This window comes from Octopus sinensis, linkage group LG13, assembly GCF_006345805.1.
Source record: "Octopus sinensis linkage group LG13, ASM634580v1, whole genome shotgun sequence".
NCBI classification, from domain to species: domain Eukaryota; kingdom Metazoa; phylum Mollusca; class Cephalopoda; order Octopoda; family Octopodidae; genus Octopus; species Octopus sinensis.
In genome coordinates this window covers 36,477,640-36,504,743 of record NC_043009.1, presented here as the reverse complement: position 1 = coordinate 36,504,743, position 27,104 = coordinate 36,477,640, and the positions used below count along the sequence as shown (strand labels likewise).

Sequence of the window (27,104 nt, the reverse complement as noted above, 5' to 3'; positions counted from 1 at the left end):
TTGCACCCGTATCAAATTATGTGTATGTGTGGAACCATATATTTGCGTGTGTCATGATGTTAATATCTGGGTAAAAGTGTGTGTAGGGTGTGTGTGCAGGTGTAAGTGTGTTTGTTGTGGGTTCGTGTTAGGGGGATGTGTTTAGAAGTGGTCTGTATTTATTAATAAGGTGGGATTCCATGGTTATTCGCTGGGTATGAGTGGCATTGTCTTTACATTTGTAGAGGGGAAAGATTCTAAAATTGGGTTACAGAAAAATAGCACTTAGTGCACATATTGATACCTGTGCCACACAACTTCATCCCATACATATAGCTCTTCCTGTCCTAAACGAACTTACTTATCCAGCTCAAATTCAGTCAAGCGGAAAATACACTCCTTAACAACAAGCTAAAAAGCTATTTAAAATATCCACATGACATCTACTGACCAGCCTGAACAATAAGAATTTTCAACAAAGCTATTTTTGAAAACTCCATACACCACCCACATCAACATTCATTCTAAACATTCATGTGACCCCTCTATTATGACCACATCCACATGACCTCTTTATTATGACCAGTAAGAAATTTTAGGCACAACACTAGCCAAATTTTAACATCTCTGGAGCCTATTTTCTTACCCCAACACCAACTTCCATTCAAACATTCACGTGACCCCTTTATAATGACCAATCAAAATTGTATTGACCATTGTCCACAAGAAATTTTAGGCGCAAAACCAAGCAAATCTTAAACAACTCTGGAGCCTCTTTTTTCACATATAAGAGACAGCAAACCCAACATAAAGTCAGATAAGAGAAAAAAATCTATCAGAAAGGAACTCTATCTCTCTTAAAAAAATATCTTTTGATAAGCATAACAAATGCGCAACCAGTAAAAAGAACTTTCACCTAATTAAATACACTCTCCCTTACTTAAATTATTTTGTCAGCATTTTCTTCATTTCCTTTATATATATATATATATATAGATATATGTGTGTACATGTATGGATGGGTGTGTATATGTGTGTGTATGCCTCTCCTATATATATACACAAATATAATTCTTTTCTCAAATAAACTGCACTTCATATTCGAAGCTCCAATGAAACTATAAGGTGTTACTCAGGCACCTATCTATGAGCCCACTGCATCTAATAGCAGAAACAGCTGAAAGCTAATGAAGTCCACAGCATAATCGTTTTTTCCCTTTGTCATCTTTTTTTCTTAGATATATATATCATCATCATCATTGAAAGTAGACATTAAACAATGACGATGATGATGATGATAATATATATATATATATATATATATATATATATATATATACACATACATATAAAGACTGACAGGAATTTATGTTCAGGTTTTGAAAGACGTAAACACTTGAATTCTTTCTAAATATCCTGAAGTAAGAGATGAGAGAAACCTCAAGAAGATCACTAAGAACTTCAAGTTTATATTACAGCAAGATGGGGCTCCTTGTCACACAAGTGCAGTGGCTCAAAAATTTCTCAAGGATGAGTTTGGGAACGGGTTTGGGGTAAGGGCACTTGGCCTTCATCACATGATTTGAACCCTTTTAGATTTCAGCATCCAGAATGAACTGGTCAGAAAAATTTGTGAGAAGCCCACAGTATTCTGCAAGCCCTCAAAAGTTCCAGCCATAGGATGTAGTTGAAAGACATTGATGAGGAATTCATTAAAAAAGCTTGTGGGGCAGTCTGGAAGAGTGTTGAGGAAGTTATTACCAAAAGAGGAGTAACTCTTGATGCCTAGAAGGTGGAATTTTGGTCAGAATTATCTCTGGCACTTTGAAATAAAACTTTAAGCTTCATTTGAACATTATTCTAATCCTTTGTGAGCTCCCAATCCTGACCGATGGTTAATTATTTATGAAAATGTCATTTTTGTTCATGATCAACTTCCTCACAATTCTGGAGAGTAATCAACAATTTTTCTTGCTCAAAGTAGAGTCCAATAGTGTTGGAAAAATTGCTGATAACTCCATTAAGTTCATCATCATCATCATCGTTTAACGTCCGTTTTCCGCGCTAGCACGGGTTGGATGGTTCGACCGGGGTCTGGGAAGCCAGGGGCTGCACCAGGCTCCAGTCTGATCTGGCAGAGTTTCTACAGCTGGATGCCCTTCCTAACGCCAACCACTCCGCGAGTGTAGTGGGTGCTTTTTATGTGCCACCTGCACAGGTGCCAGGGGGGTCCAGCATCGGCCACGATCGGTTGGAGCTTTTAACGTGCCACTGGCACGGAAGCCGGTGGCACGTTAAAAGTTATCTTTAAGAATTCCTGAGATACAAAGGTTCAAAGCTGAATCTAAAATTTGGACAATTTTGCTGATACACTCGGGGTATATATATATATATATATATATATATATATATATATATATATGAGAGAGAGAGAGAGAGAGAAATGAGTAACAAAGATGTACAGGTGTCAATTCATTATAGCTGTTTCAAGTTACTCCTTTAATTGATTAATAGAAACATTACATCATTTGAAAGAAACTGTTCTCATCAGATGATCACATAGACTTCAAACATAAGGGATACAATGATTTCCTTAACATATTTACATCAATAATGGAACTCAAAATATTTACATTGTTTCTTTGGTCATGTCTGTGGCAGAATGAGTTTAGAAAATAAAGATATGACCAAAGAAACAATATAAATATTTTATTTACCTTACTATATTTTATTCACCTTACTTGGAATCTACACTTCAGAAATACTATAGAAAGTACCTTTATAAAAATACAATAGAAAGTACCTTTATAAAAAGTACATGTCTCAATTATCAAGAGTGGATATCTTCACTTAGCTGGGTTGCGTTGTCTACACACACAGCTGGAATATCAAGTACAAATATCCCTGCATGGAGTCTTAATATTCAATTAATATTGTTTGGGTGTGCAGATGATACCGATCTTACAAAGTGCCTAAATTTAAGTACCTAAATCAATGGCATGTGTGGGTTGTTGGTAGTGCTGCCTGCCTGGCTCCCATGCCGGTGGCACATAAAAAGCACCCGCTACACTCTCGGAGTGGTTGGCATTAGGAAGGGCATCCAGCTGTAGAAACACTGCCAGATCAGATTGGATCTTGGTGTGGCCACCTGGCCAGTGCCCAATCAAACCATCCAACCCATGCCAACATGGAAAACGAACATTAAACGATGATGATGATATATATATATATATATATATATATATATATATATATATATAATATATATATATATAAATATATATACACACACACACAAAGATATATATGCCAATTATACATGGATATATATATACACACACACTCACAAAGATTTCACAAGAACAAAGTGTAATATGAAATTAAATAAATGACAATGGAACAGGAGTCATGTTATCAACTTCATTAGCTTACAAGTGTTTTTGCCATACGATATAGTACACTCAAAGCTGAGGGCATGAGCATACCTTATAGCTTCCTCAGAGCTTCTAGCAGAAACATCTGTAAGCTAAAGATGTTGATAATGTAATTTCTGTTCCTTTGTTATTTATTTGATTTTATTTGTATAAAGTACATGTTTGAGAGAGTGAAGAAATATCTATAAGCATGAATATACATATATAAATATTTTGCTTGTGTGTGTATGTAGATGATGCCTAATTATTTTATCAAGATCAAATGATTAACTGGGGTTATCAGCTGTGTTTTTTCAACAAAAGTCAAAGTAAAAACTCTTAACAGTACGTTTTAAAACACAAGTGAGCATGTGAAGTATGCATGTATATATGAAAGAGAAATAAGTTTAAAAAAATAGATGGTATATTAAATAGAAAGATAACACACAGGGGGTGAGATAGTAAGAGAGAAAAAGAGAGAGAGAGAAAGAAAGAAAGAAAGACTAAAATTTTTAGACGAGTCTGCATAAAGCTAAACAATCAGAACAAAATATTTTATGTAAATAAAATATTTTATCTCCCGTGCTGACACCATAAAAAAAAGCTCCCATGCTGGTACTACATAAAAAGCACCCAGTACGCTCTGTAAAGAGGTTGGGATTAGGAAGAGCATCCAGCTGTCATAATTGTGTCAAAACTGACAACTGGACCCTGGTGCAGCTATCCAGCTTGTGTCAAACTATCCAACCCATGCCAGCATGGAAAGTGAACATTAAATGATGATGATGATCTATCTATCTACCTATTTTCTGTCTGAAGGATTTCATCATCATCATCATCACCATCTAATGTCTGTCATCCATGCTAGCATGGTTTGGACAGTGTGACCAGAGCTGGCAAGCTGAGAAGGGGGAGGGTGCACCAGATTCCATTCTCATTTGGCATGGTTTCTATGGCTGGATGCCCTTCCTAACACCAACCACTTTACAAAGTGTGCTGGATGCTTTTACATGATGCTGCACAGATGCTTTTATGTGTTGCCACACAGGTGGTTTTACATGACACCACATGGACACTTTTAAATGGCATCACCACCATGAGTGCTTTACATAACACGGGTCTTCTTGAGTACAGCCAGGTGCCAGGTGCCACAGTCCTTTGTCCTTTCTAATAGGAAATTTCTTACATTTTTATTCAGTATGTACAACTTCGTGATTCCTATTAGCAAGTGAAACGTGTAATGGTGAATAAAAAATATGTAAAACATTTCCAATTTCCTGTTTTGTTACAAACAATATTCTCAGAATTTTCAACTCAAAATGTATCTCACATCAATACAACAACAAATGCATAGTGGATTATAATTCTGGAATAAGCAGCTGTGCTTCAAGAGGACACAGCTTGGATTTTACCCTACCAATATGATATCTACTTTATTTGAATTTTTTTTTTTTATCACACCCTCTCTCTTTTTTATATTCATTGGTATCCACATGTTCATCTAGTTTAGATTACCTCCCAATTAACAAGCCAAGCTCTTTACTTTCAGTGTCTCATTATTCTGAGCTGAAATACTCCCGATAGTTTAAATATAATTTTTAACTTTGTAATTCTCTGGGGCGTTAAAAAAAAGGTAAAAAGAGGACAATTCCACCCCACCCCCAAATGTGGGCATTCCTATATGTAACGATTGTTACCAAATCAACAAGTTTTCTGTTGAATGACAGCATAGACACAAATAACAGGTCCCTAACACTGAAACTTAAAGAAAAAATGAGTCGTTTTGCTGATGAATATTTGCCCGGCATTTTATGAGATGACATGGTATCACTCAGGAACAAACTGCAATGAATGAGCTTCTGTAGTTACCTTTGATTTATGTCGGGGACTCTTTACGTGTATCACCGGTGTTATTACAGTCAGAAAAGTCAATGATACGTAATAGGAGACCCAGCATTGATCAGGGCTGACTATCTTGTCAAAATAATAATACCAGCAATGAAATATCATTTATTCTTATATCCTATCATTATCTGATTCTCTTCTACCCACTTTTAGCCAATATCTACATCTATTTAGCAGCAAGGAAATGGGATTTTTTTCTTTGTACATCTAAACCAGAGCAAATCTCAGAAGTCCATTAACATATACTATGTTTTATAGGAATATTTTATAATAAGAGATTAAATCATTCTCAGGACTCGACAGGTATTTCATTTTGTCGAACTAGGAAGAAGGAAAAGCAAAGTTAATTTCGGCGAGATTTGAACTCAGAACATAGTCGTAACTATTTTACAGCTGGCAGTAGATTCAACTAACCTCTTATGAAATATACTTGTACCTAGTTTTAAAAAAATACATCTAAATCAAAGCATAATTTTCTAGTGAAATTTCTAATGACTAGGAAGGAAGCGAATTGTTATAAAGATATCATATATTAAAGTAAAAATACATACACGATTGTAAATGTGATATTAAATCCTTAATTGTCTTCCGTACACGAATGGTTTCTTTTGTTCTTTTGACTAATCAAAATTATCGGCGGTACTTAAGAGACCAAAACCACAAGTTATCTCTTAGTTTGAACGGAACTTGGATCTCAACACGTGTTTATGTTTTGTATTCATGTTGGCAAAGTTAAACAGTTATCAAGATATATAGATGTTTAGTCCCGAGTCATTTCTAACCCAGCAGAACTTACGATCAAAGACATTCCAGCCATGAGCATCTAGTCTTTTTCAGGGTATTTGGGACTTCATTATATAAGACGGTAGTGCGTTATTTAGGGAAGAACTGGTTGCTGTTTCTAGCATGTCTAGCGATTTCACAGAGGTTCCAGGTAATCCAAAATTCATACAATGCCAACAATTGAAAATACCCACTGTCGGAAACGCATTATTATCCTTAATACTTGTGTTAATTTGATGTAGAGCAAAATTGTAATATTAATTATTAGTACAGCAAAAGGTATATATACCCTTTAACATTGGTTTCAAATTTCGGCACAAGGCCAGTAACTCCGGGCGGTGGGGGGGGGGGGTAAGTCGATTACATTGACCCTGAAAGGCGATGAAAAGCAAAGTCGACCTCGGCGGAATTTGAACTTAGAATGTAAAGACAGACAAAGCTAATATTTAATATTGATTTCAGATTTTGGCATATGACCTAATACTCGTAATTAACATTAAAGGATATATAAGGCGGCGAGCTGGCAGAAACGTTAGCACGCCGGGTGAAATAGGTATTTCGTCTGCCGTTACGTTCTGAGTTCAAATTCCGCCGAGGTCGACTTTGCCTTTCATCCTTTCGGGGTAGCACTGGGGTCGATATAATCGACTTAATCCGTTTGTCTGTCCTTGTTTATCCTCTCTGTGTTTGGCCCCTTGCTGGTAGTAAAGAAATAGTATTTCGGCCGTCTTTACGTCCTCAGTTCAAATCCCGCCGAGGTTGACTTTGCCTTTCATCCTTTCGGGGTCGATAAAATAAGTAACAGTTGAGCACTGAGCGATGTAATCGACTTATCTCTTCCCTTGAATTTGCTGACTTTGTGCCAAAATTTGAAATCAATATTATTAGGCGTAGGAGTGGCTGTGCGGCTTGCTTAAGAACCACATGGTTCCGGGTTCAATCCCACTGCGTAGCATCTTGAGCAAGTGTCTTCTACTATAGTCTCGGGCCGACCAAAGCCTTGTGAGTGGAGATGGTAGGCGGAAACTGAAAGAAGCCCGTTGTATATATATATATGTGTGTGTGTGTGTATATGTTTGTGTCTGTCTTTGTCCCTCCAACATCGCTTGACAACCGATGCAGGTGTGTTTACGTCCCCGTAACCTAGCGGTTCGGCAAAAGGGACCGATAGAATAAGTACTAGGCTTACAAAGAATAAGTCTTGGGGTCGATTTGCTCGACTAATGGCGGTGCTCCAGCATGGCCACAGTCAAATTACTAAAACACGTAAAAAAAAATAAAAGAAAAAAAAGGCTTTCATGTTTTATATAAAGCTTATGACAAGTGTTCTCAGCATCGCAGGGGTAAAAACAATCTTAGAGCCCCGACCTTAATTAGCAGTCATGGTAAAGCAAAATGAAATTTTGAGCCCCTTCACCCTTGTACTCGGGGAGCGACTTGCTCCCTACACGCGCACTTGCTTTGCCTCTCTTAATGAGTGGGATATAGAGTAAGATGGTCCCAGATGAAGCATTTCATGAACGCTGAAATCAATATTAAATATACAGATGGACAGGTGCATAGAAAGATTAAAGAAAAAAGAAGTCCAGGGTGGGGGTGGATGAGGTTTTATCAAATGGCGCTTTCATGAAATCAATGTATTTGCTAAATCAACTAAGATGTATATGTACATGGGGTCCGCGATGAAGGTTCGATTTAATCGATTGTTTTTTTTTTCTCGAGTATTACATAGGACTTCATCACTCATGTTTTCTCCCCTTGGTAAGATGGCAAAAGTAAAGAATACGCACACCCGGTGTTTAAGGTTAGGGTCATCGTTACGCCGAAAACGGGTGGTGTGCGTATTCTTTACCTCCGCTGGCAAGACTATAGAGTGCAATTTGAGGAACCCGACTTTGTATTTATAGTAGAGTTAAACTCTACTTTGTTGGCTAAATGCATAATTTTTTCTTGTATTTTCAGTCATTTGCCGGATCTTTTCATTTTGAAGGCCAGATTTTCCTAGTTAACTAAACAATTTGAAACTTCGTATACTGGTAGAATGTGTCAAAAGAAAACATAATTGTAAACCAAAATGAAAACGGAATTGTAATTTCTAAGTTTAACGTTGTTTAATAATTCGAATTTTAACCAATGGTATTCTTTCTTTCGACTTCATATCATTTACGGCCTAAGTTTCAAATTATTTAGTTAACTAGAAAAATCTGAAAAATCTGGCTTTCAAAATAAAAAGATCCTTTTTTTTTTCAGCGTTTAGCAGAAAATTTTTGAATCTTGCATTTAGCAGGGAAAATAGGTTTAAAATTTTATTCAGCATTTTTCTCTGATCATGACATTTCCGCAATAGTTACTCTGGATCGATTTAATCCACAATAGTTACCTCAGCGTCCTCAAATTTTTCTTTCACATCTCGAAACTTCAAATGAAAGTTTATCCAGTTATGAACTTTTCGAGACCTGCCGCCACCGACTTGGATAAAGAGTGGTGGGGAAGGGGAGAAGATAACTCATGTCAGCACCTGAACTCACTATACAACGTAAATTTGTTGCAAAGAATGAAAGCATGGAAAATTGTCCTCACAATGCTTTATTCTGTAGTAATGAGTTTTTATAATGACAGGTTGACTGATTTACTTTCAGTTTGACTGTTTTAAAATAGGCCTGTGTTTTTTTGTGCTTGTTTTGGATTAACACTTAATAAAGTGATCACAGCTAATCCAAAACACAGGCTTATTTTAAAACCGTCAAAGTGAAAGTAAATAGAGTTATGTAAGAATTATACGTCTGATACTGATATTATATCCAAAGTGAAGCTGCATCGTACAAAATGTGCAAATATTGTGAGAAATGTTCTAGCTCCATATTTTGACGGAGATTTGATTTCAGATACAGGAGATAGAAAATTTAGCTTGTTATTAGATGAATTCAATGATATATCGATAAACAAGTTGTTAGGAATTGTTACCATATATTATAGTTACACTCACAAAAAAGTGGTACATACATATCTCACTATGGTAACTTTAGAAACATGTGATGCAGATGGCATTGTAGATGCTTTAAAAATTGAATTAGTGAAAAAGAAATTAGATATAAAAAATTTATTGGCTATAGGAACCAATAATGCTAGAGTAATGATAGGTGTCAACAATGGTGTTTTCCAGAAATTAAAAGAAATTCCATCATTACTTCTATTTAGATGTGTATGTCTTTCTTTACAGTTGGCAGTATCCCACACTTGTGCTGAATCCTTGCCCATAAATTTAGAATTTTTAGTATCCGAAACCTATAAACGGTCCTCTCATTCTTCAACAAGACAAAGTGCCTAAAAAACAACTTTATCTTGCTATCAACGATAAAGAGTCTTTGAAGATCGTGAATTCTTGTACAACTAGGTGACTCTCCGTAGAACAAGTGGTAAACAGAATTTTAAGCCAATGGTTTGAATTGCAAACTCACTTCCAAACTACAACTACAAAAGAAAAATGCTTTACAGCACAAACGTTACATGAAATGTTTTGTGATTATAGGAATTATTTTTCTATCCAATTTCAAAATATGTTCAGGAGTGGCTGTTTGGTAAGTAGCTTGCTAACCAACCACATGGTTCCGGGTTCAGTCCCACTGCGTGGCATCTTGGGCACGTGTCTTCTGCTATAGCCCCGGGCCGACCAATGCCTTGTGAGTGGATTTGGTAGACGGAAACTGAAAGAAACCTGTCGTATATATGTATATATATATAAGTGTGTGTGAATATGTTTGTGTGTCTGTGTTTGTTCCCCTAGCATTGCTTGACAACCGATGCTGGTGTGTTTACGTCGCCGTCACTTAGCGGTTCGGCAAAAGAGACCGATAGAATAAGTACTGGGCTTACAAAGAATAAGTCCCGGGGTCGATTTGCTCGACTAAAGGCGGCGCTCCAGCATGGCCGCTGTCAAATGACTGAAACAAGTGTAAAGAGTAAGTGAATAAACTGTTTGAATTAAACACTGTCGACGAAACAAAATTACTTGAAGAGCTTTCAAATTTGATCAAATCTGTTGCTAATATGATAGTGTTGCCAACATGTAGAATTGATCCTCTTGATCCGGATGCTTCTATTGAAAAAATTCTGGATCCTAAACCAAATTTAGGCTACAGGTTCGAGAGCAAGATAGCAGAAATGATTATCAAGAAGACTGTAACAGCCACCAAAGAAAATAATATTTGCAAAAGAGCACGAAATTTTTTACTCTACCTTTATAAAGAACTCAAGCACCGTTTGCCAGGAAATATTAAACCCCTATCTCATTTTATAACCTGAAGAACATAAAACTATTTTTCAGTAGAGAATATTTTGCAGCATTTCAAAGAGCAAAATTTCACCTGTCAATGCATTTAAATGAAGAAAAAATTGCTTCAATTGAAATTCAGTTTAATAGCATTCATTTAGTTAAATGGACAAATAAGTCTAATACTGAGGCATTCTGGCTGAAAGTCTTGGAATATAAAGATGCTACTGGAGGAAATCCTTTTAGAGATGTTGCAAATTTTGCCATTAATCTATTGGTATTGCCAAACTCAAATTCTGAAACTGAACGGTTTGTTCAGTAGTATAAGTGTAATCAAATCAAAATTGAAAATGCATCTTCCTATACTTAGATCAATAATGTCTATAAAATATTGCCTGATTGGAAGACTTCCTTTTGTACTCCACCAAAAACACTCCTTTTATTTATTTATTCTACACAAACCCCAGTTTTCGGCTACGGAGAATACGAATCTGCAAAAATTTGGCAAAAATCGGCATTTTGAAATTACCCCACCCCACCCTAATTTCTTCATTTTTAACTTTTTTCAGAAATTTTTTTTTTTTTTCAAAAGATGAAAAATGCGGAGATTATGATTCTGAAAAAAGAATTTCAAAAAATTTTTGTAGTTACGGTTAGGGTGTTAGGGTTTAGAGTTAGGGGTTAAGGTTTTAGGGTTAGGTTAGTGTTTTAGGTTTTAGGGTTAGGGAAAAAGTGAAAAATGAAGAAATTGGGGGAAGGGGCAGGGAGGGGCCGAAATTTCAAAATGCCGATTGTTGGCAATTTTCCGGAATCTCCGTATCAGAAAACGGAGGTTTTTCGTATAAAAGAAAGAAAAAAGAGAGAGAGAGAGAGAAAAGGGGTGGGGGAGGAATTCTTTCCCTGAAAAGATATGGCAAATGTTGCAAAAACTTCAATATTCCAAAACACATGATTAACAAGATTGGGACCTTGAATCTATACAGAAGTCAAGCACTGCAGCTGAAAGTTATCAAATCAGTGAAATTCAAGAAATTATTTCTCAATGCTTAATATAATTCAAGAAAGTAAATAAAAATTTTAACAAAACAAGCTTTTTGATATAATTAGTCTTTGGCATTTTTTTTTTTTTTTTGTCATATTTAGCATGTTTTAGAAATTTAAAAAAAATTTCCTACTGAAATTTAGCATAAAATTCTGATTTTAAGGTGGCACTCGTTGATTTGTTATGACCTCCACGCACTATACAATTGTAAGAAGCATTAGAAGAGAACCTGACACCACAATATGCAAGATGCACTGATAACGCAGACAGAAAAGCAGCTAAGATGAGAGAAATGGTGTTCCTTTATTTTTTTCGCAACAGTGGAGGGTAGCGACTAAACAATTATTCTGTAATATATTGTAATCAAATCATTTTCCTATACAGGAATAGATTTTACAGAGGCATTACGATGAGAGCACAGACAGAGTCGATAAGGTGTCGGGCTTGGATAGGTAGCCCATCGGAGTTTATTATATCCCTCTATATATTACATATGTTAGACCCTACCGCAGGGTATTGCAGTTTTGCAGATCAGAACAGTGAGCCGGGAAGACGGTGTTCGTGTCCGGTCAACGGTACTGAGTTATATCTAGGACTAAATACTCCTATTTAACTGCACACATGTACCATAAGGAAGGTGTAAACAGCGACAACGCTTTAAAATTGATGACTTTCGTTAAATAGCATTGCTAGGTTTAGTTGTTTCTATAAGCTAACGTACGTTACACATAATACAAAAATCGCGATCTATCCTACTCGGCAATTATAATTAAAAGAAAATCAACTGCCTATATGACCGCTAGGTAATTCCTATCAATTTCTATCCTACCGACTTAAAACGGGTAGGTCACATTGCACAATGTTATCCCGGATATATAAAATGACAAGATAATCAAGGCAGGGGTGCCTTGGTTAGTAGATTTTGCTTCAACAGAACTGAGCGAAGACCAAACAGAGAATACCAGAAAATCAGTTGATTATTCCTTAGAAAACAACGATGAACGGAAACAATCACATGAAAACTAAAAGTCACAGGAAAAGTGACACACTCATTTAAATATCCTAAATAACAGTTAAAGTTATTGAGTAATTCAGGGTAAGTAATTTAAAGCGATCAATCCTTTAACTATTACGGGTGTTACGTTCGAACCCCACCCCCACGAAGTAGAAACAGTACTGTACAGAATATTTTTTCCATATTTTTACAATTTGAATATATTTATTTTATTATAAATGTAAAACAATACCACAGTGGAATCGACGTATGCTTAAATAATAAACCGCGATAGGACAAAAATTAAACAACGAAAACTAAAACATAAAATAAGTTATTAATGAAAGTTTTTCCTATCAACAATCATCTATACACAATTAACACAGTTTAAATACAATTTTTCCAAATAAACCGGTATAAGTATTGTATCTCACGCAACAATTGTAATCAACAGATCACTAATTAAAGACATTATCACTTACTGAATGTTGCCGGTGCGTGAATCTCTATTTACTTTTCTTTTCTAATACGTTACTTTCGCCTTAAACACATTCTCTTTTCTCATTTACCCAGACCCGACCTTACATACAGCTCCGTCCCGTGCAATACACAAACACATTAAGCTAGGATCCTTAATTACGTAAGATATACATACTGTTTTCTTTAGCTTCTCACCTTTGTTTCTATAGGTTGCCTGAAGATTATTGTTTATTTATATTAGTTCGCACATACACATGTACATGTGGTTCGTCCATGAAGGTCGGTTTGTTTGTCTTTCATTTACGCGGACACAGATATATTATAATCTGTTATGTTTAATCACATATTGATACAACCAAATTATCATCAAGCAATATCATTTTCAACATCACAAGATTACCAAAACTAATAATAATAAAATAATAATAATAATAATAACGACAATATTTCAACAGATAACTTACAGCAGATGATGCAACAACAGTCCTTTATACCAAAATATTTTCCTCTCCACAAAATCACAACACTTTCATACACACACACACATTCTCTCTCTCTCTCTCTCTCTCTCTCTCTCTCTCTCTCTCTCTCTCTCTCTCTCTCTCTCTTGTTACACGTTTACTGACACATACACTCTAATCCATACGTTTCCATTTTCTCTCTCTCCTTTTTTCTCTCATTCGTACGTTTTCATAATTTCTCTGTCTCTCTTCCTCTTCTTCATTCTCACATTGCAACTCTCTCCTTTCTCTCTATATTTGACCCAATTGGTGGGTCCGGTTACATATCTTCTATCGTTTACCTTCTTTATCATGAACTGAAACGAAGATAGTAATTAATTCTACCATCCAACACACAAAATTATGACGAAGGGTGCCATGTTATGCCTTTATTCATTTATATATGTACTATATTGTTTGATTTCGCTCTAATGAAATATCCATTTCTTTGGAGTGGATCCAAACAAGGGATGTACTTTTGAAAAAATAAAATGATGTGTTGTGACGTTCATATTCTTTCTCTCTCTCTCTCTCTCTCTCTCTCTCTCTCTGTTATGTTCGCCCCGTTTTAATTTACATCCAGTTGTTTTTCCTGCCCTTCCCTGCTAGAATAGTTGTATTCTTTTCCTCTCATTGTCACAGATGTACATTTTTTTTCAATCAAAACTTTTTAACTTACTAAATTAAGTATGTCAGTATCTTCTTTTATTGTTTTGGTTTCAAAAACAACCAATATTAGTCACTGACCAATAATTTTAGTCCTTTCAGCAAGTATAGGAGATAACTCCAAACATATTTCGGTATTATTCTGACCTCATTGGCAAGAGCATAGCCTTCACTACACTTGCTAAAGTGGTGATAAGGGAATCACTAAGTAACATCTCCCTCTCAACAACACCTTGCATATCATTCCTCTACCTTTTGAACTAGTGTCCTTCTAAAGCCACTTCAATCTCACTTAATCCATTCTCCACACCGATATTTCCCATCAACCACACTGCTCCCTTGTTCATCACATTACATTTACCTGTACCTCCTCTCAAATCATCTGTCATTTTCCCGTCACACTCTTACGAAATTACCCAGCTCATACTGCCCCTCTAATCCACTGTCCGTATCCTCTCTTACATTCACCTTGAAACTTCCAATTACGCCCCCACATAGTGGTGTTCCCTGTAACCTTTCCCTGTTCTTTTTCTATATTACAAGCTATTTGGAAATCTTATTAGTGCTGGTGTATGCAAAAAGCACACAAACTGTAAAGTGGTTGGTGTCAGCAAGGATATCTAACCCTAGAAACCACTCTAAAGCTGATACTGGAGTTCAGTGCAGCCCTGAAAGTCTCTAGCTTCTGTCAAACCATCCAATCCATGCCAGCATGGAAAATGGATGTTAAATGATGATGATGTATATGTGTGTGTGTGCACGCATGTGTATATATTTATATATACACATTTATATATACACACACATACATATGTAGTGAATCTTGCATGCATGAAGTGGATTCGATCCACCATAGCCAAATTTGAATTAACACTTCAACAGAACTTTTCCCACGGTGGAACAATGGTTTTTCTCTGACAGCAGTTTTACATTTTCCAGATACCTTTAGCTAGGCTGAAATAATATCTTCACCATTTGACCCTTTCTAACCTCTTCTACTTGACTAAAAGCTAGAATAGAGATAACAAGACCACCAACTAAATCTATTGTTCTCAATAATATATCTATCCTTCTGGGTAGTTATAAAAGCAAGAACACCCCAAGCAAAAATCAGTCAGTGACAACGAAGTCTGGCTGACCAGCTAGAACCTTGGTCAGAGGGAGAAATGAAGTTTACTGTCAGCAACTGTAAGACAACATCCCACACCCTACAACTCTCACTAGCTCTTATTCTGTTCTCTTACAACATCATTCTATATCTCTCTGTAATTACTACTAAACAACGAAGAAGACACAAACACAAACTTTACTTCACATGCTTTTGGATTTATCATAACCTGCCCATCGAGGCAACGTATTGTAACATAACAGTAAATAAATATTTCCTTAAAACTTTATGCATTGTTCATCTTTCACATCCTACAGTATGCAATTATAACGACAAATTTTTATTGTTACAACTGCTGACTCCGACATTTCATAATATTGTTTACAAATCAATTTCTCCTGCTACAAGTGGTGACCCTGAACAAGAGCATTGCAGCCTTCCCAAGAACCAACTGTTACACATGTATACATATATGTGAGTATGTGTATAATATATATATATATATGAATATTTGTATATATATATATATATATGTACATGAATATGTATTGGATAATGTATGGTTGTTGTGTATCATTCAAGTGAATGAATATTTATGACTGAACATGAGAGAATGAGAGTGAGAGTGAGAAGGTACAGTAGTAGTAACTTCACTTGGACTGATTTTACTATATATGAATATATATTGTCTATAAAAACATAAATCTGAAAAAAGAAGCACACTCTAAGTTATAGAGCTGTATATATTAAAGTTAGATAAGGCTGGTTTATGGGATTACCTTAGGTTGCTTCAGTTTGCTACAGACTTTGAATAAAGTTGCATAGTCAAAAATAGCTGGATGCAAAATGCAATTGTTTGTTCTCTATGCAGCAGAAATATGTGTCAGTTATATTTTAACCAAATATGCAGTATAATTGACTGTAAAACAAGAAAAATATATAGATACACTTATCTCTGTATTCATTGTAATTGTTTTACACCCCTGAAAATGTTCATAATCCAGAGAAGCAAACCCAGGATTTACTCATCAGATGAATTACAGTGAGATTGTTCACCCTAAGTAATCCTTACTACTAGATGCAGTTAACCCAAATCCAGAATATACCCAAATGCTTGTACAATTTATCTCTAAATACTCATCATATATATATATATATATATATATATATATATATATATGTATGGAAAAAAAAGTCAAGATAGAAAATGCTAAAAAAATTTTTTAAAATACATTTCAGTACCGGTTTCAGTCATTGAAACTTTTTCAACTGTAAGTATGGAAAACAATTAAATTTAAGAAAAATCAAAAGAAAAGTTTTTTTAAAAGAATATTTGTATAGTGTTCAAATACAAGTGGCATTTTCCTTGTTTCTGCCTCACTTGTTTACTCTTGTGGGTTCGAGGTCGTCGTCGTCGTATGTATGTATGTATGTATGTATGTATGTATGTATGTATGTATGTATGTATGTATGTATGTATGTATGTATGTATGTATGTATGTATGTATGTATGTATGTATGTATGTACGTACGTACGTACGTACAGGCCAACCTGTCGCCACCCACTTCAACACTGTGAATCATTCTATTGCAGATTTATCAGTGTGGCATGGCCTTGCACCATAGCCCCCTCCTTCTCTAGGAAACAAAAGGAGTAACGTCTCATATTTGATCTTGGCACAATGTCCCCAACAAGTATGAATGAAAGTTTATCCTTTCACCTCCTCTTAATTCTTTTTTACCCTTTTTAATCCTTCTTCCACCCTCTCTCTCTGCAACATTCCTGTTTTTACTTATCTCTACTCACTAGGAGCTAGTATAAGAGTTACCCTAAAAGGCCACCCATTTAAGTTTAACAACAAAATCTACACCCAGGATGAGGGTCAGCCATTAGGGTTAGTATCACTGGTGATGGTGCCCAACCTTTTCATAGTATGGTGGGACAGAAGGCTAAATGCTTGGCTCAGAACTCCATACTCATGAACATGTACTCTCGCTATGTCGATGATATCAACATAGTAGTAAAGTCACCCCCACCAGAGAGGTCTCTAGAAATAGAAATAGAAACTAATACTATGGAATGCATCCTGCAAATAGCTAACTCCATCCACCTGAGTATTAAGGTCATGATAAACTACCCTATGAAACACCCTAACCATAGACTACCAGTACTAGATACAGAACTCTGGCTGGAAACTGTGAATAATAAAACCCAAATCCTTCATTCACACTATGCCAAACCTATGGTCTCCAAATACCTGATCCACTGGAACTCAGCTATCGCGGACAATGCCAAATTCAGTATATTGATGGCAGACCTCATCAGAGTAATGTGAAATGTGTCCTGCATGCACGACGCTACAGAGTTAAAGAGACACATACAACACTTTGTTCACTGCATGCAGATCTCAGGATACAGTCACAGAGAAAGGAGCGATGAGGAAATTTGAAGTATGTAATGATAGGAATGGCATTTGCGCACTCTATAGGAGCAAGTCTTGGAACACCATTGAAAGGACTAAGAAGAAAATAGGGAAAGCCAACTCATGGTATGATAGCCACAAATACCATAGTGTTATGTTCGTTGACACCACCCTTAGAGGCAAACTGGCGTACTGCTTTAGAAGGGCCCTAGACAAACTTAAGTTAAGAATTAAGGTTGTAGAAAGGCCAGGTAACCCTATCAAATTCCTAATCGGTAGAACCTACCCTTTTAGTAGAACCCCCTGTACTGATAGGAACTGTATTGTATGTAGATTTATCCCACAAACAAACCGTAAAGCTAGGAATGTAGTCTATAGTATAAGATGTACAGAGGGATGGTGTAGTAACAAGACAATGACGTTTGTTTGTGGGCTAAATCTACATACAGTACAGTACTTATCCGTGCAGGGGGTTCTACTAAAAGGATAGGTTCTACCAATTATAGATTTGATAGGGTTGCCTGGCTTTTCAACAACCTTAATTCTTAGCTTAAGTTTGTCTAGGGTCCTTCTAAAGTGGTACACCAGTTCACCTCCAGGGGTGGTGTCAACGAACATGACACTCTGGTATTTATGGCTATCATACCAAGAGTTGGCCTTCCCTATTTTCTTTTTTGTCCTTTCTATAGTGTTCCATGACTTTCTTCCTATAGAGTGGGCAAATCCCATTCCTATCATTACATAATATATATCAAATTTCTTAATGACTCCTTTGTATACTCTGATCATTTCTTTATGGCTGTAACCTGAGAACTGCATGCGGTGAATGAAATATTGTATGTGTCTCTTTAACTCTGTAGGCTCGCACATGCGTGACACATTTCTCATTATTCTGACGAGGTCTGCCATCAAAATATTGAATTTGGCATTGTCCGCAATGGCTGAGTTCCGGTGGATCAAGTATTTTGAGGCCATAGGTTTGGCATAGTATGAATGAAGGATTTGGGTTTTATTATTCACAATTTCTAGCCAGAGTTCGGTGTCTAGTACTGGTAGTCTATGGTTGGGGTGTTTAGTGGGGTAGTCTATTGTGACCTTAATACTCTGGTGGATGGAGTTAGCTATTTGCTGGATGCTCTCCATAGTATAGTTTCTATTACTATATCAACATTACTCCCTTGTGGGGGTGCCTTTACCACTATGTTGATATCATCAACATAGTGAGAGTACATGTTTACGAGTATGGAGTTCTGTGTTAGGCATTCTTTAAGCCTTCTGTAATGATAATAATAAGTGGATGTAAACACATGAACAAAATAAGAATAAACAAAAACAAAAACAAAATACAAAATACAAATTACATGAACATATATAAACAGAAGATACAAATATTACAGGCATCCCCCCACATACACACACTAAATAAACATAAACGCACATAGAGTTATAAGCATGCGCAAATGAAGACATACAATAGAAATACAAAATGGCTGACGGTTAGTAAGGAGAGACACAAATAAGAAAGAAGAAAACAAAGGACCACTGATGCGGTCACAGGAGTGTGACGAAAGAACTCTGGCCGAAATAAGATTAAGATTAATGTAAAAAATAAATAACAATGAAGCAAAATAACACCAAATATATAGTGCGTGTGTTTTTATTGGCTAAACTGGCAAAATGACCATTCCGAAATATAACAATATCCGTTTCAACACACAACTTCAGATAAAAAATCTTGCACAACAAATATTTATGTATATATATATATATATATATAAAGTTAATCCAAACAAGAAAACACAGAAAAAAAGAAAAAAACACAGCAACGCAGGACGTGGAACAATTAAAGTATTATTGACGCTCAGGAAAGAAGGGAAGGAGATATATATATATATATATATATATATATATATATACATATATTTATATGTATGTATATATATATATATACATATATTTATATGTATGTATATATATATATATGTACCTGGCTTTCGTTGACATGGAGAAAGCCTTTGACAGGGTCCCCCCCCCCCGATCCCTTATCTGGTGGACAATTAGGAAACTAGGGCAAGCCATGTACAGGAACGCTGTCAGTAAGGTGAGGGTTGGCAACGAGTATAGTGAAGAATTCCGGGTAGAGGTAGGGGTCCACCAAGGTTCAGTGCTCAGCCCCCTCCTATTTATCATAGTGCTCCGGGCAATAAGAGAGGAATTCAAGACAGGATGCCCCTGGGAGCTCCTCTATGCTGACGACCTTGCTCTAATTGCTGAGTCACTATCAGAACTATATATATGTATATGTGTGTACACACACACATACATACATGCACACACACACATACATACATACATACATGTATCTATTGGGACATTCCATAAGTAATGCTGTTTTTTTAATACTTCTTTTATTTACCAAAATTGAAATAAACAAAGTTCTTTTTTAATCAAAAACTTACTCTTCTTCATTTTCTAGAATGCCCTTCCATCTATGTGGTAGACTTGCAAGGCCCCACTTCCAAAATTCACTGGTTCATGATGAAAAATACTTATCCAGTACTGTTCTGATGTTGTCTACAGAATTAATATTTTTCTCTGACCAAGCGATTTTGAAGACTGCAGAATAAATGATAATCGGATGGTGCAATGTCTAGCAAATATGATGAGTGGGGCATCGTTTCCCATTCAAACTGCTCCAGCCTTTGGAATGTCATCCTCATTGTATATGACCGAGCTTTATCCTGATGGAAGAACACCTTTCGTCTTGAACCCAAAGATGGTCGTTTTCCTTCTAGCATTGATTTAAGCCGTTCAAGCTGCTCACAGTAGATCTCCTTTGTTACTGTTTGGTTTAGGTTTAAGATTTCAAAGTGGACTAAACCTTTCATATCCCTCCAAACAGTTAACAACCCTGACATGGGTGAAGACCTTATTTAGCCTGGGGTGCTGGTGTTTCTCCTTTCCCTACCCATTGTCTTCAGCGCTAGACATATTCATAAAGAACCCATTTCTCATCACCAGTCACTATTCGGTCCAAAAATGGTTCATTCGTGAAACGTGACAGCAAAGAAGAGCACACATTCACTCTCTGTGGGTGATTAGACTCAGAAAGTTTGTGAGGAACACAGTAATCCAATTCGTTGACTTTTCTAATGGCACACAGCTGTCGATGAACGGTTGAATGACAAAATCCAAGCTTCTCTGCTAGTCTTGAAATAAAACTGAATGATAACATGCACACTTGCACACACACACGATATCTAACTTAAACTACGCTATTTTCTCTTAAAAATTCAATAATGTAGTCATAGATTTATTGTGTCTCAATAAAAATCTGTGATGGTCACGACTGGCAAGCTTATGATCATAAACCTACCTGATGGGTTTTGACCTGGGATTAAAAACTCAATACAGAAACGAATCCTTCGTTTGACAAGAACGAAAGTATGACAAGGGAGATTACTCTGCTTATCTTAGTCCAACGGAATTAAGTCTCAGGGTGCTTTAAGGCATGAAAATAGATAAAAAAAAAAAAAATTTTCTGAAAATTCACAAATATATATCCTAGTTTCCAAAGTTCTTTTCCGTCAATCTCTGCATCCGTCAAAAATTTCCGAAGGTCTTGATCATTAGTCATTGCCTCGGTGAGGCCTAATGTTCGAAGGTCATGCTTCACCACTTCATCCCAGGTCTTCCTGGGTCTATCTTTTCCACAGGTTCCCTCAACTGCTAGGGTGTGTCACTTTTTCACACAGCTATCCTCATCCATTCTCGCCACATGATCATACCAGCACAGTTGTCTCTTGGTATCAAATTTTGGCAGAAATTTTGGCAATTTTAAAGGAGGAGAATGCCTGTTATATTGACCCCAGTATTCAACTGGTATTTATTTTATTGACCTCAAAAGAATGAAAGGGAAAATCAACCCTAGCAGCATTTGAACTCAGAACATAAAGACGAATGAAATGCCATTAGATATTTTGCTTGGAGTGCTAACATCTCACTGCCTTGGGTTATATTTACATACTGAAATTACTTTTCACTCTTATCTTGATTTAAATTTGAAATATATTTCTCCCCAAAAGAGTACAATCCCTTGTATACTGAATGAAGGTTACTAATTTTTCTTTAATATCTTAATTAAATATTTTGTCTGCCACATTGATATCTCTTCTAATCTTTAACTTCAGTGGTCAATAAATTTAATTCTATGACCTATACTGGACGTTGTTGGTATAGCATAGAATGCATTCAGTTTTTCTATGTTTTATTCAAGTAGGCTTATGTTGAAATACAATAAGAATTCTTACCAGATCGTATCTCATTGCCACTTCTACATTTCTATCCAATCCACCACCAATATTTCTTCTTAGCTTCATTCAGTACGGAATTTGGTCGGTTGCCAATGCTGCTATTATTAGAATAAGGAACAATAATATACTGGTGTTTATTTTATAGATACCAGTATATTATTTATTTTATAGATTTATGTAATATAACCGGATTCATTAATATGTAGAATCATTGAATTAAAGTATGATGCAAAACTAGCATATGAGAAACGTAGCTCAGAAATTTATGTTGTAAATTTTTTGATTAAAAATGTGAAATTCTCAATTCCTTGTGTTTGCATACATTCGCTAAATCTATCTTAAACCATGCTATTTTCTCTCAAAATTCGATAATGAAGTCATGACCATAAAACTACTTGATCAGAATTTTGATCGGAGGCTAAAAACAGCCAATAAATAAATAAACCAATATTTCGTCTTATCAAGAATACAATTGTGACAAGGGAGATTACTCTGCTTATCTTAGTCCAACAAAAAATTGTTTTGTTGAGGGTAAAAAATGACTATTCTGGAAATTCACGTGTGTATGTCATCAATTTCCAACACATGCATGCATGTATGTATGTATGTATGTATGTATGTCTGTCTGTCTTGTCTTTTATCTTTCACTTGTTTCAGTCATTGAACTGAGTCCACACTGGAGCAACACGACGGAGTCTAATTGAATGCATCGACCCCCAGTACTTATTATATTGTTAAACCTGGTAATTATTCTATCAGTCACTTTTCCTGAAGTGCTTATTTACAGGAATGTAAACAAACCAGCATCGGTTGTCAAGTAATTAGGGGGACAAAGATATATACCCCAACACACACACACTAACACACGTGCTTCTTTCAGATTCCATTTACGAAATCCACTCAGAAGACTTTGGTTAGCCCAGGGTTGGGGCTATAGTATGTGACTTTTGTCCAAAGTGTAATGTAGTGAGATTGAAACTGTAACCATGTGGCTGCAAGCAAACTTCTTACCACACAATAATTGGGATATACAATACTATAGAACCAATCTGTTTGTTCTAGGTGAGGCTCATTTACAATTATCACATGAATTGTTACAACAAAGAGACGATAACACACACACACATACACGCACCCATACACACACACATACATGCACCCATACACACACACACACTCACACACACACACATATATATATACACACACACATATATATATACATATATACATATATATGGAGAATTCACAAAAAAAGACAAAAGACGAAGACAGGTGGTGTAGACAACAAATAGATGTATTAGTATAATGCTCGGGAAGTGAAAAAGTTTTTAACGTTTTGAGCCTACGCTCTTTCACAAAAAGGAACACAGAAAGAAACAAGGAGAGAAAATAAAGAATGTGTAGTGGCTAGTGATCTATATATATAAATATATATATATATCACCATGATCACCATGACCAACCAGTCCATCAGATGTTGCTACACATTGCTGGTCACAATGTGCCTCGCATTGTTTTAGCATTCAAATGACACTAAAGAGGGCGAGAAAGTTGTGGCGAAAGAGTACATACAGCAGGGATCACCACCACCACCTGCCAGAGCCTCGTGGAGCTTTAGGTGTTTTCGGTCAATAAACACTCACAACACCTGGTCTGGGAATTGAAACCGCAATCCTATGACCGTGAGTCCGCTGCTCTAACCGCTGGGCCATTGTGCCTCCACACACACATATATAGAGAGAGATACATACAGGGTGTGGTGAATAAACTGTCGTCTAAATTATGCAGAAATGAAAATAACAATGACATCTCATTTCAACAGATATATTTACCAAAATTACATACAAAAATCTTGAAATACTAAAGAGTAAATTTATTCAATAACCATGACCTCCAGATAACTTCAAAATCTCCTTCAACTCTTCTGGATGATCTCTTTGTTTAAGTTGGTGAATGCTGCCATAATCCTTGCCTTCACTTCATCTTTGGTGGTCTCTCGCTCAACTTCACCCCATGCATAATAAACAAAGGGATTGCAGTTGGGAGTGTTAAGCGGTCAGATGTTAGGAGTGATGTGGTCGGTGCAGAATCCTGTTGCCAGACATAGGGTCTTCCAGCAGCCATCCTCTTGACCCAGGGTAACACGGCGAGCTGGCAGAAATGTTAGCACACCGGGCGAAATGCATAGCCGTATTTCGTCTGCCGTTATGTTCTGAGTTCAAATTAAGCTGAGTTCGACTTTGCCTTTCATCCTTTTGGGGTCAATAAATTAAATACCAGTTACGCACTGAGGTTCGATGTAATCAACTTAATCTGTCTGTCTGTCCTTGTTTGTCTCCTCTGTGTTTAGTCCCTTGTGGGTAGTAAAGAAATAGGTATTTCGTCTGCCGCTATGTTCTGAGTTCAAATTCCGCCGAGGTCGACTTTGCCTTTCATCCTTTTGGGGTTGATAAATTAAATACCAGTTACGCACTGAGGTTCGATGTAATCAACTTAATCTGTCTGTCTATCCTTGTTTGTTTCCTCTGTGTTTAGCCCCTTGTGGGTAGTAAAGAAATAGGTAACATTACCTCCTCCAGGCACTTGATATAAGCCTCTGTGTTGAGTCTGAGACCATGTAGGAAAATGAATGGAGATATAACCTCACCATCACTAGGTGATCACTCCAAACACTATGATGTTGACTGGATGTTTGATTTTCATCACTCTTGGAACATGCCTTCAGACTGACACACAAACACTCTGAAGCATTCATATTGGAGCTTCCGGCATGAATGCCAAGCAGTACAGAATGAATTGCATCATGATGCTGTTTTTCATACAGACCCTACTATACTGTGTAGTCAACAAAATCAAAAACAAACAATGTTCATGTGCAAAATTAAAAATATAAAATAGCAACAATTTATCCATCTCACCCTGTATATATGTGTCTGTGTGTATGTGTGTGGTGTATATATATTCGAATATGAATTAGAAACTGTGAGTGTTGTAAACATTATTGAACACACATACACAATGTATGTGCTTTGCTGCTTCGCTTGTCGGCTGCAATTTGACATGGTGGAGATGACTCTCTCAAAGCGCCAGGTGTTACGACACCTGAATGTCATAGTCATAGACACGCAAAACAACTCATCCCCAAGTCCTATTCAGGAGCGATGGACATCGATGTTTCACCATTTTTGTGGCTCATCAACATTACATGCCTGAATTGAACCAGAGTTAAATTGAACAACTTGTCCGTGACTATATGTAAAATGGTGTTAAAACCATCCACTAGTATGTATATGTAGGAATATATTTATAATATACTAGCACTATGATCTGGCAACGCCGGGTCATAATGCTAGTGCATGCATTTACAGCTGCGTGCGCACATACACACGAGTACTGTCCAAATCTCTGACCAATCACATACAGCTAGCTGGCATTCAATTGGCATATTAAGTTTTGGGCATTTTGATTAGGTTTTGGATAGAAAATTCACAAAAAAGTCACTTCTATTGATTTTTGAATGGCTTTGCAGGGTGACTGGGGAAATGTAAAGATGTGCACGACCACCCTTGGATGGTTTTGAATGACCATAGAAAGTGCGAGCCTTCTAACTGAAAAATTGTGGATTTGTATAAAGGACACACACGCAGATGTTTTGCCGTTTATATATAGAGATATATACATATATTGTACCACTTCATTGCAAATGCAGTGTTGATGATCTGTCATGACATAACAGTCAATCATAAGGCAGGCTGTTCCAAGCTGTGTGAATCTTTTTTTAATATTAATTAACGAGATATTCAGCATATTTGGGTGTGTTATGCTGAAAAACTACTTAGCAATGTTTCCTAATCCATATTTTGTTATAGGAAGTTTTACTTCTTGATTTAGTTAGTAAATCTTAGTAAATCTCAGTACTTTTACTAGTTTGTATACGCCACATTCAGAAAATATGAAATGTTTACCCGATGTTATCATATGGGACATTTAGACGTTTTGGTGACTATTCACCACATCAGTTGCTGTTGGATAGAAGACAATCAGGGTCATACAGTAGAATAATATATTGCAATATAGTTGGCGTCAGAAGTGTGTGTATATATATATATATATATATATACACACACACTTCTGATGCCAACTATATATATATGTGTGTATATATATATATACACACATATATATATATATCTTGCTATGTTGTTATATATGGGGATGGTCAACTTTTGCCAATATGCACATGTATTGTTTATTATTATTATTATTATTATTATTATTATCATCATTATTATTCATATACACTCAACAGATTAGACTATTGGAAAAGAAAAGAATCGGGCTACAACAAGTAACCTTAGATGCCAAGAATCCTCCCATGTATCTTAGTTTTCCCTAATAACACTGCTTTCTGAAGCTATACTAAACTGTGTTTTTTGCCTATTTCCTCTATTCATCTATTCAGATCTTTAGGGATTATCCCCAATGCATCTATGACTACTGGGACACATTTTACCCTCACTTTCCATTGTCTTTGTAATTCAATAGCGAGGTCCTGATACTTTGCTATTTTTTCTATACTTCTCATATTAATTTTTTCATCATTTGGGACCATAAAGTCAATTCTCTGGCACTTTCTATTCTTTTTATTTACTACTACCAAATCAGGTCTTCTAGCTTCTAATACTCTGTCAGTCTGAATGTTAAAGTCCCACAACATTTTGTATTTCTTACTTTCTAGTACTTTACTAGGCTTATGTTCATACTATTTTCTACAAAGCTCCAGTGGATTGCTCTCCCTAGATTGTCATGTCTTTTCTTGTGTTCTTTCAATGGCAACATGCTACATTCACTTGCTACATGTATAATGCTTTCCTCTTTTGATTTGCATAATCTACATTGGGAATCCACTTGCTTTTTGTCTATTTTGGCTTGTATCCAATTAGTCCTTAATGCTTGATCTTGTGCAGCTATTGACGAACTTTCTATCTCCCTCTTCAGCTTTCCTTTCTGCAGCCATAACCATGTCTCACTATTACTGTTTGCTTAAAATCTACCATGCAACGTCTTCTGTCAGTCAGATAATTTCTGTTCTTTTTCTTGCTTTTATATTCATTTGGTGTCTTGGTTTCCCTATGTCTTGCTGTGACTCTAGCAGTTTTTAATAAGCTTTCTTCACTATTATCTACATTGGAGTCTATATATACTCTTGCTTACTCCACACAGTC

The 27,104-nt window shown here is 36.2% G+C and overlaps 1 protein-coding gene across 3 annotated transcripts in view; it reads right to left on the bottom strand.

The window, feature by feature from the left end:
* LOC115218634 (mitochondrial ornithine transporter 1) overlaps positions 1-13,433 on the bottom strand; it is a 43,351-nt gene extending 29,918 nt beyond the window's left edge. For 2 of the 3 annotated variants that reach the window (XR_005001673.1, XM_029788547.2), the window contains exon 1: positions 13,331-13,433. The gene's annotated coding sequence lies outside the window, so the exon portion shown is untranslated. Of the gene's footprint in view, positions 1-12,868; positions 13,016-13,330 lie in introns of those variants that run through there. The other variant, XM_029788548.2, reaches the window with a different exon arrangement.
* Positions 13,434-27,104: the final 13,671 nt, after the last annotated feature.